We start from the raw sequence: 20,684 nt of genomic DNA, 5'->3' as shown, positions 1-20,684 counted from the left end.
TCTTCTTTGGGGTGAGATTCCAGTAGGTACAATCCATAAGTTGTACTGTGTTGTTATATACTGATTCTGAAGATTTATTGGATTCCATTTAATTATGGTTATTTGTCTTTCTTTGAATGTCAGGCACTTCAATATCCCTGATAGGCAACATGCCATTGCTGTGCTGGCTACAGCAAACTAAAGCTGATCTCCTCTTTTTTTAGGAATGAGGGCAACAGGTATCTATGTAAGACTATTACTGAAAATATGAAAAGGGTCTTGTGCATTTAGTCTTAAGTAATCTAAAGAGTGGTATTGATTAGTGTGAGAAAATCTTTAGATTGCAAGATTGTGGAAAAGAAAATCAGATGAAAAGGGCAGATTACTGTGGGTTAAAAAGTTAAAACACAAAGTGTGGAAACAGGTAAAATGCATGCTTTTGGCTAAATTATCAAGGATAACTCTAAATTCATAATGGAATCTCCAAGTGTAATGGAAAATCTGGTGGAACCTGTGACAAAAGGAGGTACTGCCAGCATAGCTGGAATTTTGTAAATAATGACACAAAACAGTGACACAAAGCACTGGTTGGACAGAGAGAGAGTGGTGGAGGCCTTGGCCTGGTCATTCAGCTGAGATCTCAACTCTACAGCTATGCAGTGGGGAGTCTTATTGCAGATCTGGAGAAGGAGATAAACCAGTCCCAGACTGATTGTGTGCTCTTAAGGGAAATTGCATTTGATACAGAGAGCTGTATCTGGAACTACTGTGTTTGTACCTGTCATCCTCCCTGAGTTACCAAGCCAAGGCCTCCAGCACCCTCTCTGTTCAACCAGTGGTTCATGTCCCTGCCCAAGTAGCTGAAACACACACTCTTTCTAGTTAGATTTACACACACACACACACACACACACACACACACACACACACACACACACACACACACACACACACACACACACACACACACCTGAAAAAGGTTGACACAGTTTACTAGCTATGCTCCCTTCTGCCCAGAGTATAAGGTAGTTATTTACTGCCATCAGTCACTCTTTATTAGCTACTTTAAGGCCCTTAACAAAGGGTGTTCAATCTTACTGTGTATTGTTACTATCAATACAAATGGTAGTTTGACTAAGAGCAAATCTATTAGAAGTGGCCTACAGTGTCACCAAATAAATATGCAAGTACTCTCAGAACTTAAATATGTCTCACAAATATCAGCCACAGTGATAGCTTTAAATATATTTAATAATAAATAATAAAAGAACGAGAAAATATGCAGTAAGTAATCACAGTTACATCAGAATTCAAAATCACAGGAAATATTTAAAACAACATTGCAGGACAGTCTCAAATAAAGAAATAAAAACATCTAAATTAAGCTCAGCTGTATTCTGACTATATCTAAAAGAAGTCACTTCACCCTAGTTAACTTACTTACAGAGCAAGGCAAGTGTGGTGCATGCATCTTCTTGTCAGGTCATAGACAAAATACAGAATGCTATGACTCTCTGAGAGCTCTTAAATTAATATCTCAAATGTTACTGATGGGTTAGCTTGTAGGATGACATCACTTCTTGTCATTTGACTTTAGTTCCCAAGCTAAACCCCCATTGCTAGAAACTGCCAGCCTTTAGCATCTACTTGTGAAAAACACATAACCCTCAGATATTTGCATCTGCTGGAAGACATAAAACAATAAAACACTTACAAGACAATGCAGAAGGCTCCCTAGTTTTAGACATCCTGTTGCCTTGCTGCATTGAAACCACATTGGATGGCGTAGTTATAAAATAATTTAATTTCAACTATTTTTCTGAGGCTTTGCAAGTTAACCTTCTATATTCCAGTTTCCACTGTTAAAATATATACATTTGCACAGTTAAAATAGTGTATATACATTTCTGTTCTTTTCCAGTAGGGTACACTGTGGATACATCTTTAAGCTCAATACTTTACAAACCCTTTTTAACACACACTTCTGTACCAGCAGTTTGATATACAGACTACATACAGTTTTAATAAATTTGTAACACAAGCATATGAATCATGTTGATATCCACAAATGACTTATAATTATTTACAAAATTACAACTAGCTGTGCTGACAGTACCTCCTTTTGTCACAGAACCTAATTTACCTGTTATTAGTTGCAGGGAGTTTCAACACTGTCCCTGATTCTGTCAAGGATAGTACACCAAGTGCTGATCGTCATATAAAAACTCAAAGAGCTTTAATTGTGGCCATGGAACAACTGGGTTTAGATGATAAGTGTTGACTGAAGCACCCAGAAGAAGCAGAATATTTTTATCACCACTATAGGTGCTTCATCCAGCAGATTAGACTTTTGGCAAGTGTCTGCCATAGCATCTAGAGAAGTTTGTAACTCTTTTTTAAAGCCTGTCACATTAACAGATCATGCAGCCATAGTGATCAGCAATCTGTTTTGGCAATGTAAGCAGGAAAGAAAAATCTGGAGACTCAACTTCCTGATATTTATCAAGCCCAGTTTACTGTTGTATATATATATATATATATATATATATATATATATATATATATATGTATATATATATATATATATATATATATATATATATATATATATATATGTAAAAGAATGTATGTGAGCAAAGCAATTAATTAGTTTCCCCATAGTCTAAAGCTGGCAGTCCTTTAAACTAGCTTTGCAAAGCCTTTGTAGTTATTCTAAAAACTAGTTTGTTAAGAGACCAGATGGTGAGATTTTGACCCTTAAGAATAAAGTAGAATTATTTTTCACCTGATATAAACAGACCAGATTTAAGAATGCCCTGGTACTAAAAGAATATAGAAACAAGGAAGAGGTTATGAGTGTGTTATTAAATGCTAGAGTATAAATGTATATGCTTAGGGTGACTCTAAGAACATACGCCTTGATGAATAAGCTTGGCAAGTTATTGACTTATAAACTGAAAAACAGAAGAGTAAAACCTTGATGCTAGCGATAAGGCCTCCCATAAGCAGTAGGATTATAAGAGACATTTCGGGGATTAACAATGCCTTCCAAGAGTTTTATTGATGCTTATATAAAAATACTGATGTTAAGGAAGACCAGTAAAAGTGCATATTAGAGCCTTTCTTAAGGCATATAAATTGCAGCACTAATCTGCAGGAGCAAGAAGAGCCCATCCAAGCTTATATCAAACAAGAAGGTTCACTATGTTATCTCTAAAGGTCCCAGAAGGAGTGCCTAAGGCCCTGATGACTTGAATAGCTTTGGTTTCAGCCATTGTCAAACCATTTGTCAGTTTGGATAGAGACTTTCAATGTGGCAAGGGAGTCAACCTGCCCTCAGTAATGTCATTGATCTTAGTTTTCCCTAAACCAAATAATGACCCATTGATAGCCTCCCAAATATAGACTAATATCCATAATAAATGTAGGTCAAACATATACACAGGAGTTTTAGCTTAAAGAATAAAGGATATTTTACACAAGATTATCCTTAAGTTGTAGGCTTTTTCCCCAGATGTTTGAGTGAAACCATATTAAAACTCTGCCTCTTTACTTTAGATGTGTAACATATACCCCTGAGCCAGCTGTGGTATTGTGAAGTGACTATGAGAAGGCCTTTGATTCTCTTACTTGGGAATGCATATTGGACATTATGATTGCTATGAGTTTTCCTGATGTTATTAAAGCAATTAAGACCTTATATGAAAACTACCTTTCATGGGTGCTAACTATTTTGCAAACTATTAGAAACATTCTCTGTACAAGAAGGCGTTTGTCAAGGTTATTCAGTATCTCCATCCCTATTTTTGATGACAGAAGAGCTCCTAAACAAGGTGCTGAATTCCCAAATTGGATCAGAAGGATGGGATATATATGACACAGGAGCAAAGTCTTTGATGTTTGTGGTTGACTGTTTATTCCTGGCACAAAATCTGAAGAAAGATGTGCCTTTTAAACTTTCGTACATGTTTAGTCACTTTGTGGTCTTGACACACAGTAAATGGCTAGCTAAAATACTGGTGCTAGTGCATGCATATGAGATGATAATAAGTGATGCATGCCTCTGTCTGTCACAAACAATCTATTGATCCTTGAGTATCCCATTATTCTGTGCCTGTCATTCTACACCAACTGCATGCAGTAAATCTGAAGGATCCACTGATTTGGACTCAGTGGAGACTGCAATTATGGGAGTTGCTACTCCACTGGCTATCAATTGGCATGTTAGCACACTGCTATTTATTTAAAATTATGGGAAACCTTGCAGGACACACATAAACATTTTAAATCCCTGTTTAAAATTCATCCTCCATTGGAAATATGGGGCTCAGATATTCCCATATAGGGATTTGGAGCATGGGGAGGAGCAGTCGCAGACCCTTGTTGAAAATCTAAATGGCTAGAATTGTTGGTGGATCAGCTACCCTATCCAGTTATATTCTTTCAAAACATTTTAATAACTAATTAATAAAAGAGCCTTATTGGTCTATACTTTGATGGATCAGTTTGGATATCTCCATTAAAGACTAGAATGACTTCAACCAGTTTCCGGAAAGTTGGGACAAAATAATATTACAAAAGAATATTAAATGAGTAGAAAAAAATCTCTTTAATTTTTCTGTAAGAGTAAAGTGAAAATAGCGAGGTATGCCATCATTTCCCATACAGATATTTTTCTTTACTTCATTTAAGGCTGTGTGTACTTCTAGAATAGCGAAGAGAGGGCAGAATTCATAATTGTTTATTTGCATATCCCTGAAAAATGTCAACGAATATTTCTGAAATATCAGCTGTTAATACTTATAGTAAACAATTGTTATACTTCTTCTTCTTCTTTCGGCTGCTCCCATTAGGGGTCGCCACAGCAGATCAACTGTTTCCATTTCTTCCTGTCCTCTGCATCTTGCTCTGTCACACCAACCACCTGCATGTCCTCTCGCACCATATCCATAAACCTTATCTTAGGCCTTCCTCTTTTCCTGTTACCTGGCAGCTTCATCCTTAGCATCTTTTCCCCAATATACTCTGCATTCCTCCTCAGCACATGTCCAAACCAATGTAATCTTGCCTCTCTGGCTTTGTCTCCAAACCTTCTAACCTGGGCTGACCCTCTAATATACTTATTCCTAATCCTGTCCATCCTCGTCACACCCAGTGCAAATCTTAACATTTTCAACTCTGCCACGTCAAGCTCTGACTCCTGCCTTTTTGTCAATGCCACTGTCTCTAACCCATATAACATAGCTGGTCTCACTACCCTCTTGTAGACCTTCCCTTTCACTCTTACTGGTACTCTTCTGTCACAAATCACTCCTGACACTCTTTTCCACCCACTCCATCCTGTCTGTACTCCCTTCTTCACCTCACTTCCACACTCACCACTACTCTGAACTGTTGATCCCAAGTACTTAAACTCATCCACCTTCGCCACCTCTACTCCCTGAATCCTCACCATTCCTCTATCCTCCCTCTCATTCACACACATATATTCTGTCTTAGTCCTGCTGACCTTCATTCCTCTTCTCTCTAGAGCATATCTCCACCTCTCTAGGGTCTCCTCCACCTGTTCCCTACTCTCATTACAGATCACAATGTCATCTGCAAACATCATAGTCCATGGGGACTCCTGTCTGATCTCGTCTGTCAACCTGTCCATCATCATTGCAAATAAGAAAGGGCTCAGAGCTGATCCTTGATGTAATCCCACCTCCACCTTAAACACATCCGTCACTCCACCACAGACCTCACCGCTGTCACACTACCCTCGTACATATCCTGTACCACTCTTACATACTTTTCTGACACTCCCGACTTCCTCATACAATACCACAACTCCTCTCTAGGCACCCTGTCATATGCTTTCTCTAAATCCACAAAGACACAATGCAACTCCTTCTGACCTTCTCTGTACTTCTCCATCAACACTCGCAGAGCAAACATCGCATCTGTAGTGCTCTTTCTTGGCATGAAACCATACTGCTGATCACTAATCATCACCTCCTTTCTTAACCTAGCTTCCACTACTCTTTCCCATAATTTCATGCTGTGACTGATCAGTTTAATCCCTCTGTAGATACTACAGCTCTGCACATCACCCTTATTCTTAAAAATCGGTACCAAAACACTTTTTTTCCATTCCTCAGGCATTCTCTCACTTTCCACGATTTCATTAAACCATCTAGTTAAAAACTCCACTGCCATTTCACCTAAACACCCCCATGCTTCCACAGGTATGTCATTTGGACCAACAGCCTTTACCTTCTTCATCCTCTTCATAGCTATCCTTACTTCCTCCTTGTTAATCCACTGCACTTCATGATTCACTATCTGCACATCATCCAACCTTCTCTCTGAGGTACATTTATTACATAAGATTTCTTTTCTTCCTTGTGCATTATTGTAAAAGATTTTGCTATTATTATCAGCCTTACATTTTCTAATCTCTAACCTGAGTTATTTCATTGTTTTGAAACATTTGTCTTTATTCATGTTAAAGTGTGTTAAATAGAATAGAATGCAAAGGCTTCTTATTACAAAGTTTGTTCCACCACAGTGGTTTAAGAGAATGTTTGTGTCCATTACTCATCACAACTTTGGGAACATAGTAACCAGTAAGTTCAGGCTTCTTATAACAATAAATAAATAAATAAATTCCACATACTTACTGGTGTTGTTTTCATTAATTTGAAAATGTCTTTTGAATCGGTTTTGTAGAATTTGCCACAAATGCCTGTAATTCTGACTTACAGCATGGTCTTTTCCAGTAATTCTTAGCAGTACACACACAGATGTAGATTACCGAAAATAGAGCTGATTCTATTCTTACTTTGTATCAACAAACTTACTGTAGAACTCCCCAGTCTTCAGATTATATTGTATGCTGGCAATAATTTCTACCTGAAATCAGGTAAAAGCCTTCTCCTCCTCTAACTAAACAGTCGAAAATTATCTTGCAAAACCGATACAGGATTTGAAGAAAATATATCACAGAAGCAAAAATATATTCAAAAGCAAGAGGATTTTATAAGGGTGAAGGAAATCAGTAGGACTGAGATTTATTATATAGCTGTAGCTACAAAACTTAAGAAATAGGAGAATTTCATCAGAGTGCATTCAGAATGAGCCACAAAGCATTATAGACGATGATTAAGTTTATCTCATATGGCATTACCCATTACCAACAGTTCAAAAAATTGATGAGAGAAATCCCAGATATAGTAGTCCTTGAAAAGACAACAGAAGTAGCATTGATCATTGAAATTGTTACACCCAGTGACTACACTGCGTTATGTACAGAGAGACACAAAGTCATAAAATACCAGGATTTGCAGCAGAAATGAGGGCAGTATGGAAGAAGGATAATACCCAGACAGTCCCAATAGTAGTTGGAGCAATGGGTCTTATAAAAAAGAAATTTGCAGTCATACTTAGATATGTTACCGATACATGTAACTCTGTACGAATTGCAGTAGTCAATACTGGGCACATTGTGGTTGTTGAGAAGAGTACTTCTGGCTAAATTCAAAGACTGAAACAATACTAATTTCATGAGCTTTAACCATAGTTTGACTTAGGAATGGGGTCCATTCCCGTCATGGTATTAGAAACCCAAAAGACTTGGAGAAATTAAAAATGACATTCATCCAGTCATGGGACAATGTGATAAATACTTCTTTATTCACCACAGACAGCACAATCAGTATTAATGATGGTGATCTTTGATTGGTCTGACAATAGAAAGGTAGTGGTAAGGAGTTAACATCATCAGTCCGTGGCAAGTGAATTATCATACAGCTCTGTTTTGAATTCTGTATGTTCTTCTGTGTATGCTGGATTGATATAATCTCAGATTGAAGAAACTTCATAACATTCTGTGCAGGCAAAACCAGGACTGGCTCGGTGGTTACTGATAGCAGAATCAGTTGACAAAATTATATCAAAATGCCAAATGCTTGAGTATTCAGATAGTAAGTTCATAAGTTCATATGAAAATGTTAAGTAATGACTCTGCAGACCATTGGTAGCAAAATCAATAAGGGACAGATGTGTAAGTAATTTTACCATAACAGTAGAAGTCTGAATGATCATTGCTGCAGTAGCCTTAGCTATAATGGTTATATCCTGTCAAGGATAAAACAGCCAGACAGCTTCTAAAGCTATAGGACACCATACACACAAACTGTCAGGCAGATAGAGCAGCTGACTTAAAGACAAGTTTGGGAGCCAAGCACTTCAGAGCTTGCTCTGCCAACAGAAAGACCAATGCTAGGAAGAAAAAAAAATAAATATCCTCACCAAAATAAAAAGGTAAGTGACTACTGCTGCACTGATCATTCAAACATCTGCAGTTAAGGTAAGTTTAATTACACAGCGGTACTATGTTCATTATGTTGATCACTGCTTCAGTAGCCTTAGCTATATGGGTAGATTCCCCTAGCTTACTACATTTGGCAGGTGGAAGGAGAAGAGTTCAAGAGCCACTGAAGAATGGGCATTGCAAAACCTAATCTAGACCTAAAGAAAGAATCAAGCTTATAGCTCTTTGTAAAAGTATACACAGAAGATTAAGTTGCAGCTTCTAGAATCCAGCCCTTTTCAAATAGCTATATATGAAGCCAAGGCCCTGGTAGAGTGGGCCTTGATCCTGACTGGAATAGTTTTGTTGTGTTGAATATAACAAAAGGTAATAACCACAGATAACCATTTGAAAATGGTCTGTTTTGACAAAGGTTTCCCTTCTTAACTTCTCTAAAAAAAAAACTATTGATCAGAAGATCTGAAAGATTAAGTTCTAAGACAGTACCTGAGTTGTCTGTGGGCACTCTCCTTTCTCCCTCATTTTTGGATTCAGGAAAGAAAATGAGAGACGACAGTTTGGCTTAAAGTAAACTCAGATACAATTTTAGGCATAAAATAAGGTTATTTCTCAAAGATACCCTGCCATGTGAAAAATTAAATAACGCTGACTCACCATAAGAGCTTGCAACTCAGATGTTCTTGCAGATGTCAGAGTAATCAGTAAAATTGTTGTTTTCTATGTCAGGAACCTCAAATCATTCAGGTTAGCTGTTTCAAATGGAGCAAATGTTACATTTTCTAACATAAAAGTAAGACAATAAGAAAGACCCACAAATTTTCTTGGAGGCCTCATATGCAAAACCCCTTTCAAAAACATGTTGACATGAGAATGCATTGAAAGAAATGGATCCATTGGACAGACATGCTAAAGTGGCTGATAAATAAATCTTTAGACAGAGTCGTAGGAAAGCCATAGGATAGTAACTCACACAAATATTGTAAAACCAGAGAACAACTAGCCACGATTGGACACTGATTATGTTGTTGGCACCAACTACAATACCTTTTCCATTTGCTGTTATATGATTTACTAGTAGCAGGCCTTCTTGTCTACATTTTGTATTACTACATGTCCTCAATAAATAGGACCCTGAAAGGAATTAAGACTCTTATCATCCAGGCCATCAATTGAAGTTGATTGGTGCCAGGGTGTATCAAACACTCCTGTTCTTGTGTGAGTAGATGGAGTCTATGAGGAAGATTATGGTAATTGCTCCTAGCCATTTCTAAAAGAAAGGAGAGCCATGGCTGCCTGGGTCAGAAGGGTGTCACTACAATGATCTTTGGAGATTCCTTCTGCATCTTCAGTAGTATCCTGGATATTAGTGGAAAGGGTGAACAGCATAGAGGAACATTCCTGTCCAAGGAAAAGAAAAGAAAAAAGAAAAGAAAAGGCATTTGTCTTCCAGGCCTTCTTGCATGTAGTCCTGGAGAAGAATTGTGCCTGCTGATTGTTCAAAGAGGAGGCAAAGAGGTCTACTTGATGAAGTCCACATATGTGGATCAAATCTTGGAAGACCCCTTATCTAGTTTCCATTTGTGAGGGTCTACCCTCAGCTTGTTAGCCACACAATTTTGCTCTGGCAGGAATATAGAATGCCTGTAGAGTGAGATTTTGCTGTGAAACAATATCTCAAGCTAAAATAGTTAGTTTACAGAGGGGGAACGGTCTGAATTCCCTGCACTTGTTGATGTGCCACATGACTGTGGTACTGCCTGTAACAACTTGAAGAGGTTCTGGCGACAAAAGATGATTAAAAGAGTTGAGTGTCTTGATCAGGGAAAGCATCTCTTTTACACTTATATGTGTGTGTATGTCCTTGGTGTCCCACACACCTTTTACTTTTATCCCTCCTGAAACTGTTCCACAATCAAAGTCTGTGCTATCTGTGATGACTGACTGCTTTTGAACAGGGAGGGAGAAGGAGTGACCTAGATTTAGGGATATCTGTTGTATCCACCAACTGATTTCTCTTCTGGTAAATTACAGCTCTGGAGTTTTGGCAGAGATATCGTGAAAATCATAGAAGCCACGAAACCCAGAATCCTGAACTATTCCCTCACATTGACTGAAGTCTGAGTACAAACCCCTAAAAATTTACCTAAATGTAAATCTATATTTTTTCCTGTGGAAGACGTGCTCTTTGACCTGTGGTGTCTAGTTGACATCCAAAAAATACAATCCTGTGAGAATGAGTCATAAAAGACTTTTGAATGTTCTCTTGTTATCCCAGCTTGTGTAAGGGATCTCTCACCCAAGAGGGAGATTCCTGATACTTTGGAAAAGACTGTAAAGATAAGCAAGTCATCTAAATATGGAAAAATGTGGATACCATGTGGCCTGCAATGAGCTATAACTGGAGTTAGACACTTTGTGAATACTAACTGATAAAACCAACAAATCCGAGTCCAGGCAGAGGCACTAAGCTGTTAAGTTGTGCAAATATTTATTCTAGAAGGCTGACTTAAAAGCCATAAAATCAAAATCAAGTGCTTTCATCTCTGACAAATCAGAGACTTTATCAAGACACTTAAAATAAGTAAAGACAGCATTTAAATAGTGATAAAGTGATGGTACAATATCTCCTTGCTAAATTTGTTCTTTCTGTCTTACCTGTATGAATTTTTAAGTTACTAGTTATATCACTGAACCTACATGTGAACAGTGAGTGATATTTGTTGTGTGACCATGTATAATTTGTCTTCAGGAGACTCATTTGTCAAAAACCTAGCTCACTGCAACTTGTAATGCTGGGTACTCTGAAGTATATGTTTCCTGGTACCCCTCCAGCTGCAGCAGAGGGGTATTGCACTAATAAGAAAGGATGTGGCTTTTGATATAAGGTGCAGTCTAACTGAAGATTATGGAAGGTACATTTTACCCAAGGCTGTAATATATGAGAATAAGGTCACCCTGACTAATGTTTACTTACCCCCTGGCATGCCAACTAAGGAACTGGTTTCTCTTAAAAGGGAACATATGACATTGCAGGTGGGGTTATCTTTATGGAGTGCAGACTGGAATTTTGAGGCTGAACCCACTGAATTTTCAGCTGACCCCAGAAAGCATTATCAATTACCTGTAGGAAGGCTCCATGCATACATACATTCATATATTTCAGACATGGGGAATAATGCCCTTCTAGTCTGCCAATATACCAAACCAGTTATTTGTTTCAATAATAAGTGTCCTGGTTTTCTTAAAGATATCTAGGCTAGTGCTCCCTTTAATGTAATTTGGTAGTCATTTCCATGCATTAGGTAGTCTCTCAGAGAACCAATTAGTAAACTTCTCATTCCTATACAACCTTCTACATAGGTTGTCTGAGGATTATCTACTACTTTTTTTATAATCCCAAACATTCCCAGAGGCAGTTGTCTCTAAATGCCCTATATACCCAAATAAGGTCTCCTCTTAAATATCTATATGAGACACTGTACAAGTTAAGATATTTTAGTCTTTCATGCCAACTTACATGTTCACATCCATTGATGCCCTTGGTACATCTCTTCTGTACTCTGTCCAGTTTACTTATGCTTGTTTTCTTATAAGGTTTCCATATTGTTATTTCATATACAAGATTGGATCTAATGTAACTAACAAACAATGATTTCATAATTTCTGAGTTGCTAGACTTTATAAATGTTTTTATACCATATGGCTTCCACCATTAGGCAAACTGCATCACTTTTTTTCCTTTCATCTTCAAAACTTTCTCTCATTGGCTTTCTCTAACACCTTCACTCTAAATCCATCATTCCACTAAGTGTTTCCTTGCCAAAAAAGTGAGAGAAGTTACATTAATTTTCAATGACATGAGCAAATCCTCCTTGAAGGTCAAAATCCACAGAGAGAGGTAGGGCAGTGCTTTTGGGACAGATCAGGGAGTATCTCTCAAGGAGAGGCCAATTAGTTTCTTATTCATGGCCCACTCTTCTCCACATTCCATTATAGCTTTGTTAAAATATATGGGGGTAACATCTCCTACTAACTTTGCTAATGGAATACACTCACCATGTTATATCATATCTTCATGCTGAAATTTGTCTCAAGGAATATACAGTCTAGATCCTTGTCTTCAAACATCTTCACCCATGCCTTTCCGAACATCTGAATTTCATCCTCAATATAGTTATCCACCAGTGTAGCTGCACAGTGGTGTTGCATAGTAAAAATCAGACAGTGACCTTCTTCAAGGGTCTGGACACTGGGTGGGCAGATGTGTACCTTTTTACTTTCTGCCAACAATCAGATATTTTGGAAGCTCCAGGCTGTCAAAGCAGTAGGGGTACTTCTCCATTTGTGCTGCCAGCTGCTTGTGTTTATTGACTGCTTTCTGCCATTGCCATTCATCTTCTTTTGAATACCCCTCCTTTTTGACCAAGCTTGAAACAAGTACATCATCCAGTGTGTAGTCGTCTCTTTCTGTCTTCTCTATTAACTTAGACGCTATTTAAGTAAACAGTGCATTCTGGTCCTATGTTGTTACCATTTTCTTCCCCTTCATTATATATTTGAGTCCGATATTGTCATCATCTTGGAAATACCTGAATTGTTCCTTGCCCTCATGAGTTTCAATCAGCTGTTTCTTTCTTCATTCTATTTTTGGCTCTAGTGGTTCCACTGCTGAGTTCACTGGCCAAGCTCTTACTCTGTCTTGCTCTGACAACTACATCCTCATGTTGTTCCTCCATGTTTACTTCCTTACTGATCATACTCCTTGCAGAGACTGCAGAAGTAGCCTCAGTCTGACACTTACTCCTTAGCTCTTTTAGTTGTCTGAACCTTCTGCTGCTCGCCATCATTGTCATCGTGAGGTCTTCTATAGCAGCTGCTTAGAGACCTTGAGGATGTTTTATGTTGTATGATTTAAATGCTGCTCCTGGTTGAAGAATCTTCGTCATGAGATGGCTTTAAAAGCTTTGATTTGAAAGCACTATGAGGTGAACATTTCTCCTGTCACCTGACATAGTATTCAACTTCTTCACTTACTCTGCTGTGGCCATTTTTCTTTCTGGATTATTTAATTTCATTTTTACATTCTTTATTCTTCCTTGTCATTTTATTTGTCCATTTATTTTCATGCAAATTATTTCTCTGCCTTTCCACAGCATGCTGCACAATTCAGTGCCTTTCTATGCTGTATTCACGTTCACACTGTTGATCAAGGTTTTGTAGTAACTTCTGATTCTTTCTTTCCTGATCTGTTATCCAACATCTTTTTTTTTTTTCTCATATTGACTTATTTACTTCCTTTAAGGGTTTCAGACTCACAGTTTTTTGGCATCTGCCATCTCTGTTTCCTAGAATCAGTTTTTCTTGGTTTCTACAAACCTGAGACTTTCTGAGCTTCTTCCATTCTTCTGCAAAATACTTCCATGGACCCATGTCTTTCTGCTACAACATCTTCCACATTATGATTCTCTCTTTCAGCTTGCTGTTTTATTCATTAATATGATTTTCTCAATGAGATAAAATCATCATCTTCCACAGCTGTAGTTTTTTAACTAATGGCACAGAAATTTCTTCTGGAGGTAAGCCCATGCCACCATTTTTCAAGTAAGGCTTCAGTTCCCTCTTCTCAATTTCAGCCTGTTCACATGCTTTTTCCTCTTCCCACTCAAGTAACTTTTCTGTGTTTCAGCTTTAAGTCCTGCAAATGACATGAAGTCTAAAGTCATCCACTCCTGTCTCTCTTTGTTGAGAGCTAATGTTCTTGGCTGAGTCAGACAATCCCATCTTAACCTGACAAAGTTTGTCTGTGCTTGCTGATTCATGCTTGATCTCTACTTCAACCCACACCTCTTCAAAATCTCAAAATCCAGAGAAGTATCAATGGAAACCTCTTTTTGTTAGTCTTTTTTTCTTCCTTGCTTTTCTTTTCTTTTCTTTCTTTGCTTTTTTTTTACTTTTTGTCTTTCTTCTTCTTTTGTTTTGCCGCATGCTCCTTAGCTAAGTCTTCCAGTGGTTCATTTACATCTGGTAACATTCATGTGTCTTCTCTTCATAAATGCTTGAGGTGTATTGATTTGTCCATGCTTTTTTCATATTTTTCCTTTGCTTTCTGTTGAATTTGTCTCCTCGCTTTCTATTTAAATTATTTTCTGTCTTCTATGTTTTTTTTCACTTTCAAAGCTACTTCTATAAGCCACCTTCCTTAAGAAGCAGCTCCATTTTTTTTTCGCATGGTGGACATACATACTATACTGAGTCTTTCTGCTCTTTTTATCCTCCTTATTCACATAGTTCTAAGACTTTTCTAGAAGAGAAAGGAGGTATATTTCTTGGGAATCCAAACATCTTCTATCTTTCTTTTTAGTTGCCACTATACAGGTTTCTGCCCATGCACCAGTTATGGTAATGCTCTGCCTGCCTCAGATTTCCCCCATATCATTTTGGAGGTTTAATACTATGCTATGTATTCAGAATGAGGTATCCCTAACATTGAATAAATTGTTTAATGAAGCTTTGATATCTCATGTGGGAAATGGAGGGGACAGAGGTCAGTATTGGATTGGGTTAAGGAACATTTGACAGGTTACTTGTAAGTACATACAGATAGACATAAAGCAAACAAGGTTTGGACAATTGGTAGCCTTGTTATTAGAAGTACAAAAAACTATGACAAGGGGAGATAAAGGTTTAGAACTGTGATTACAAGACCATAAGTAGCAAGTATGTTCTCTCCTCCTATATAAGGGTACAATAAAGTACTTAAAGTTATAAAACTTTGATATGTCACCTTCTAATTTTAAATACTTAGTCCTAAGGCTATGGTGACAGGACATTTAGAGGAATGTTAAGCAAATGAAGGACCTATTACAGTCAGAATATACACTTCTCCTAAAGATATTATTTGTATTTTAACAGAACATTACAGCCGCGGTTGTGCAGCGGTAGCATTGTCACCTCACAGCAAGAGGTTCTCCCGTTCGATTCTTGGCTGGAGTGCCTTCTCTGTGAAGTCTGCATGTCCTCCCCATGCTTGAGTGACATTCAAAAGACATGCATAAATGGGCTTGCCTTCGTTGAAGGTTGGGCATCGAGCTGGCACCTTGGCACCGTAAAAATCTACTGCCAATCATTAGTGGACCGGAGTTCCGCTGTGGCGACCCCTAACCGGGAAAAGCCAAAAGAAAAACAACATTACAGTTACCCGTATGCTAAGGAAGCCCAGATTCAGGATGTGTCTACAATGATAAAGAATTGTCTTCTCTTACTTTCCCTCCTCTTCTCCAAGAAAGTCTGAGACAGTCCATAATGCCACAGATGTTATCACTGCAGGTAAAACTGACCCTTGGCAAATCTCTTTGTACCAATGGTTTAACTTTAGGCCCTTACAAATGGGAATGGTCAAGAATTTTTAGTAATTTTTTTCACACATTTTTAATGGCATTTTGAAAGAAAACCTCCTACCCCTTCAATATGGAAAGAGGTAGTCATATCACTTATCTTGAAACCAGGAAAAGACCCTTCTCTTCTCTCTTCCTATATACCAATTTCAGTTCTGAATCAAGAGTATAAATTATTAATGTTGATTATATCCGACAGACTTGCTAATATATTGCCATATTTGATTTACCCTGATCGATCATGCTTTGTTCATAGCAGAATTAAATCTGATTCACTTAACACACTTTAACTCATTGACAATGCTCCTAAATTCAATAAGAAAATGTTATTGGCTAGTTTCAGCACAGAAAAGGCATTTGACTGGGTTTGTTGGGGATATCACTGGGAACTAGTATGACACTGAGGATTTTCCCAGAAGTAGGTAGCCCCTCTATAAGCCATGGACAGCAGCATCACAGCTAAATAGTAGACTGATAAGTTTTTTACAGACCTTATACTTATTCAGCATGACACTAGACAGGTGTACCTTCTATCTTTCCTGTTGTTTGCTCTTTAGTTAGAGCCACTGGCTATTAAAATAAGAAGGTCTCACATTGTTGGTTATCATTTAGGGACAAAGGAATCTAAGCTTTCTCTTTATGCAGGTGATCTTCTGATTTACTTTGTTAAACCAGAAGAATATTTTTGCATCCTAATTCAACAAATATATCAATTTGCGCTCATCCTAAGTTATAACTGAAAAGAGTAAAGCAGTAGGGATAAATTACACCACCTGCAAATAGTAAGCTGGATGTAGAAGAGTTCCAGGTCATTACCTTGTCTAATTAGTCTAGAGGCATAATGTTTTTAAGAATGCAGAGACACTAGTCCCTTTAGTGCCTTCATCTAATGCAGTGATCCTGAACATATGGTAGGCACTAAAAGCCTGCATCGATGGAGTGTTTCACTGGTTGTGAACCAGGTCTCTGTGGGCAACTAATGTTGATCAGCAATACCTTAATGTTATCCAGGTTCTGTTTTGTTATGTTTAGAAGACCGACACTGCCTAAAAAAAGCAGAGGTACAGGCCACATTGGGATATGAAACTATCATGCCAACATGGCTCATTAATCTCTTAATGTAGATTTAGTTCCTTTAAGTGAGTATTTGAGGGGTCATTTGTTCTACAAAGGGAGGTCCAGGTCTTTCATGCCTCGTAGAAGTCTTTAAGAGACTGGGTACATGTAGAGGGCTGTCTGTTTGCCCCCATAACTGAGGGTTTTAAGGCCACTTATCTTTTTAGTTAGGAATCTTAAGGTCTCTCAAGATGAGTGAAATGCTTTGACATGTACATGCCTAAAGGGCATTATATTCAATAACAGGTCTGATGGGGGGGGGGGGGGTGAGTAAAGGTGCAAAGGTAAATTAAGACTTCTTTCAATTTTTAGGACATGTCTCTGGATATTAGCTGGACCAGATAAAAGGATTTATAAACTTCTCTGTAGAAATAATGATCAAAAGATAATAAGTTATCAACAAGAGTGCATAAGTCTCTTATGACAGTGCTGATCAGAGGGATGCACCATATATATCTGAGGATGAAGAAATGTAGAAATGTTTTGCTTACTAAGTTTAGCTATACTATACTATTTTATACTTACTTTGAGACTGTTGTCCTTGTACCGGTACTAATATAGAGTAATGACATCTTGGAGCATATCGAGAACATTAACTTGAAGATCTGAGGCCCAAAAATTGTCGGGCTTTTGCCTTTAACTAGATGGAATCTATCCAACAACCAGGCACTGGCCAAGCACAGATAAATTGTGTGTGTGTGTGTGTGTGTGTGTGTGTGTGTGTGTGTGTGTGTGTGTGTGTGTGTGTGTGTGTATGTGTGTGTGTGTGTGTGCGTGTGTGTGGTGTATGTGTAATGCAGTACTTTAACAACCTTTTTGAAGAAATTAATAAGGTTAAGGAGGCAGCAACTGCCTTTGACAAAAACAAATTGATATAGGTCCAAGGCATGCACGCTTTTAATACCTAGATTATTGAGTTTTTAGATAATTTGTTCCATAGCTTTACCTATAAGGCTAGAAAGACAAATAATTATATAACTACCATTGCCAATGGCTGGACCATCCTTGTGTAAAGACATTACAGTGGTTGTTTTCCAGACTTTGAGAACATAACCTGTGAAGAGACATGTGTTAAAGAGGCTAAATAGGCCTTATTTGGTACTGATAATCAGGTAAAGAGTGTGATATATGAACACATCAGATATTAACAGGGCTGAGATGGCTTGTTTCATAGTAATTATAGGGGTGCCTGGGACTACAGAACCTTTTTTCTGATGTAATATAATGTTCAGGAGGCGAGTTTTGTATATATATATATATATATATATATATATATATATATATATATATATATATATATATATATACACACGTACCATGGAGACATCAAGTGCTTTGGCCATTACTAATACTTCAGGTCATCCATGGAGAAGCAATTTAGACAGTTGCTCAGCTCTTACTAAGATGACAAAATCATGGATCCCCCTTGGAAATGCCAGATACTTAGCCAGTTGTTAAAGCCAATTAACTTTCTTTATATCTAGGAATTGCTAGCCAAGTGAATGACCAGTGTGCCTGATGATGAAGTCACTGATTACTAGAACGTTTTTACTTGATGGTGCAGGCTTAGTGGCACTGGATGGTTTGTTGTCTGCTGCTTGGTTACTAAGTATGTTATTTTACTGGATAGTTGTTGAGTTTCTTCAGTCTTGATTCTTTGAGACTTGAGATTAATATTTTACAAGCTTAGTTTTTGTGGGTTTAGTGCCATCTTATGGAGTTAGGGGTGAGTTTATGTGTTGCTTACTTATCGTCTATGTTTGTGAGACGATGGTTTCCAGTACAACTCTCACAACACATGTCATGTGTGTCCATTTATAGATGGTAGCCAGTGAGCATTAAGCAACTCCTTTACTGTCTATGAATACAAAGTGCAACAATAGTAGTAACACAAGGGACAGAAATAGACCAGGCTTCTATTATGGGGTAAAATTACCAAGGGAAAGAATGACATGCTGAACAAATTTATTCAGTAGGTATGTGACAAAGGGGGATACTGCCAGCACAGCTATCTGGAATTTTGTAAATAATTATATGTCATTTGTGAATATCAACATGACATAATTTATGTAAGATGATTGCATTAAAATGTATTAGAACTGTATGTCATGGATATGTCAAACTACTTGCAGAGAAGTTTGTGTTGAAAACGTTTTTAAAAAGTGTTGTTTGAAATGTAACCACAATGTACCCTATTAGAATAAAACAGAAATGTGCATGCACTATTGTAACTGTTTCAATGTATATATTTTAAGGGTCTACTTTAGAATGCCGAAAACTCAAAATGTTGATCGCTCACATGAGTGAATAATCAGGAAGTCAATGTTGTTTTTTTGGGATCGCAGTACAGTGAAGATTGGAATATTTGCCCTTTCCTCACAGTAGTGTGATCTCGGAGTAGGTATATATATATTTAGCAGGGGGGCATGGGGGGCACAGCCTCCCACAATAGCGATTTCAAGTTCCTGATTATTTGCTTATGTGAGCGTTTGATATTTTGATTTTTCGTTGTTCAGACATAGAACTTATTTTAACAGTGGAAACTGGAATACAGGAGGTTAACTTCAGAAAAATAGCTGAAATTAAATTACTTTATAGCACACAATAAAAGATTGTATCTTTCAGTTTTCATTGAGCTAGAGACACAGAGTCTGTGCTGAAAAGCTTCCTGTATTGTCTTCTGAGTGAACTAATCTCTGAAAGCAAGAAGGAAAGCAATTGTTTTATGACTTCCAGCATCTGCCAAAGATCTGAGGTCTTTGTATTTTCACAGGTAGATGCTAAATACTGCCAGCATCATCAATTGTTGTTTCAGCTGGGAACTAGGAGTCAGATGACAAGAAATGATGTCATTCTGTAAGTTTTCCTAGAAGTAATATTTGAGATATTAATTGAGAAGACTCTTAGTGAGAGACAGGGCATTCTGTATTCTGTCTTGGACCTGACAAGAACTATTCACCACATCTGCCTTGCTCTAATTAAGTAAGTTAACTAGAGTATAGTAATTTTCTTTGATTTAGTCAGGGGTATAGTGAAGCTTAGTTTAGATATTTTTTTATTTATTTGAGACTGTCCTGCAATGTTTTTTTAAATATTTCCTGTGATTTGAACTCAGATGCTACTGACTGTGAATATATACTGATTATTTTCTTGTTCTTTTATTATTTATTATTAAACATATTTAAACCTTTCATTGTGGTGATCTGTCTAGAGATATTTAAGTTTTGAGAGTACTTGCATATTTATTTGTTGACACTGTGTGGGCCATTTCAAATACCTTTTCTCTTGGTCAACTACTATTTGTATTAATATTAATATTACACAGTAAGATTGGACACCCTTTTTAAGGGGTTTAAAGTAGTTGATGAGGAGTTGGCTGGTGGCAGTTTTAACTACGTTATAGTCTGGACAAAAGGGGGCATAGCTAGTAAACCTGTGCCAGCCTTTCCCAGGTGTCTGTGTGTGTCTGTGTGTTTGTGTGTGTGTGTGTGTGTGTGTGTGTGTGTGTGTGTGTGTGTGTGTGTGTGTGTGTGTGTGTGTGTGTGTGTGTGTGTGTGTGTGTGTCTGTGTGTGTGTGTATGTGTGTGTAACAGAAAGGGTGCTGGAGGTCTTGGCTTGGCCAATACACTGAAATCTCAATGCTATAGCTGTGTCAGTGGGGACTCTTACGGGAGATCTGGAGAATGAGGGAGAAACCAGCCCCAGGCTGACTGTGGTCTCTGTGTGCTCTTAAGAGAAATTGCACTTGATGCAGAGAGCTGCATCTGGAAATACTGTGCATGTACCTGTTATCCTCCCAGTGTACATCCCCCACTGTTGCCAGTGGTGAGGATTGAGGCTGTGATTACTGGTCCAGTGCTGGATTGCAGTGGTGGGGA

The 20,684-nt window shown here is 37.8% G+C and overlaps 1 pseudogene; it reads right to left on the bottom strand.

The window, feature by feature from the left end:
* Window positions 1–10,220: 10,220 nt before the first annotated feature.
* LOC122800249 overlaps window positions 10,221–20,684 on the bottom strand; it is a 120,080-nt pseudogene continuing 109,616 nt past the window's right edge.

This window comes from Protopterus annectens, chromosome 4.part0, assembly GCF_019279795.1.
Source record: "Protopterus annectens isolate FY-2018-M chromosome 4.part0, PAN1.0, whole genome shotgun sequence".
NCBI classification, from domain to species: Eukaryota; Metazoa; Chordata; order Ceratodontiformes; family Protopteridae; genus Protopterus; species Protopterus annectens.
The sequence above is the reverse complement of the archived record's forward strand: the minus strand, read 5'-3'. Positions and strand labels throughout refer to the sequence as shown.